Source organism: Cibotium barometz, chromosome 5 (assembly GCF_041138505.1).
Source record: "Cibotium barometz isolate CiBa-2024 chromosome 5, ASM4113850v1, whole genome shotgun sequence".
NCBI classification, from domain to species: domain Eukaryota; kingdom Viridiplantae; phylum Streptophyta; class Polypodiopsida; order Cyatheales; family Cibotiaceae; genus Cibotium; species Cibotium barometz.
Window position 1 is genome coordinate 49,507,494 of NC_141050.1, and position 1,608 is coordinate 49,509,101.

Consider the following 1,608-nt stretch of genomic DNA (forward strand, 5'->3'; position numbering starts at 1 on the left):
TGTGGGGCGATAGCAGGCACCCAGTGCCTCACAATGGCCCCCTGGGGGTTTTCAACCGTTCCGCATTTGTGAGTAGCCGGGCCATTGCTCGTGATGATTGACGTGGCCCCTCCATAGCCCCCCGACTTGCCCCTTTCATCTCCAGTATGGGTGCTTGGCCCTGCAGCCCACGCTGAGAGCGTGGAGTCCGAACACGTGGCCTTTGGACTGCCCGTGTGACCGAGGATAGCTACCTGGTTGATCCGTAGTCATATGCATGTCTTAAATATTAAGCCATGCATGTGTAAGTATAAACTCTCTTGTACTGTGAAACTGCAAATGGCTTATTAAATCAGTTATAGTTGCTTAGATGGTACCTTGTTACTCGGAGAACCATAGTAATTCTAGAGCTAATAGGTGTACCCACTCCACACTTCTTAAAGGGACGCATTTATTAGATAAAAGGCCGATATGCGGGCTTGCTCAGTAACATGGCAAATCATGATAACTTCCCGAATTGCACGGCCTTTGCACTGGCGATGCTTCATTCAAATTTATGCCCTATCAACTTTCGATGGTAGGATAGAGGCTTACCATGGTGGTGACGGGTGACAGAGAATTAGGGTTCGATTCCGGAGAGGGAGCCTAAGAAATGGCTACCACATCCAAGGAAGGCAACAGGCACACAAATTACCTAATCTCGACACAGGGAGGTAGTGAATAAATAATAATACTGGGCTTTTTCAAGTCCTGGTAATTCGAATGAGTACAAGCTAAATACCTTCATGAGGATCCATTGGAGGGCAAGTATGGTGCTAGCAACCGCAGTAATTCTACCTCCAATAGCGTATATTCACGCTCTTGTTGCAGTTAAAAAGCTTGTAGTTGGATCTCTGGGTGGGGCGAGCGGTTCGCGTCTTCTCTGGTGTGCACTGGTAGCTCTACCCTTTCTGTCGTCGGGATGCGCTCCTGGCATTAATTGGCTGTGGGATGTACATGGATTTGGTGATGCTACTTTGAAAAAATTAGAGTGCTCAAAGCAAGCCTATGCTCTGAATACATTAGCATGGAATAACGTGATAGGAATATGGTCATATTGTGTTGGTCTTCAAGACTGGAGTAACGATTAATAGGGACAGTTCGGGGCATTCGTGTTTCATTGTCAGATGTGAAATTCTTGGATTTATGAAAGACAAACTATTGCGAAAGCTCGAAGCAGAAAATCTCACCAGCAGCCATTAGTGCCCAAACCCATGGTGGAAAACCCATGGTGGAAGCGTGTATGCTATGCGATGGGGATAAGCACTTATGGGTGGAAATCCGACCAACAAAAAGCTCTACATCAAGCGGTTAGCTGTCAAATCAAAAGTCCTTGGAAGTACAAGAATACAACACAGGAAATAGAACATTTTTGGTGCCCAATTCATATTTTAGTGTATAAAGACCTCACTGATGTGGTTTAATAGAAAGAGATATGAGTTAAGAGATTCATCATTGTATTTCATATTAGAAGAGTACAAGATACATCAAACCATTAGTATAGTCATTTGATACAATGAGCAACATAATTATATGATGAGAGAATACAGTGGGCTAGAGCTACAAGGGGCAATCCTCACAAGGGCCTTA

At 44.7% G+C, this 1,608-nt stretch overlaps 1 pseudogene; it reads left to right on the forward strand.

The window, feature by feature from the left end:
* The first annotated feature begins 230 nt into the window (after window positions 1–230).
* LOC147638589 (18S ribosomal RNA) lies at window positions 231–1,327 on the forward strand (annotated as a pseudogene).
* The last annotated feature ends 281 nt before the right edge of the window (window positions 1,328–1,608 follow it).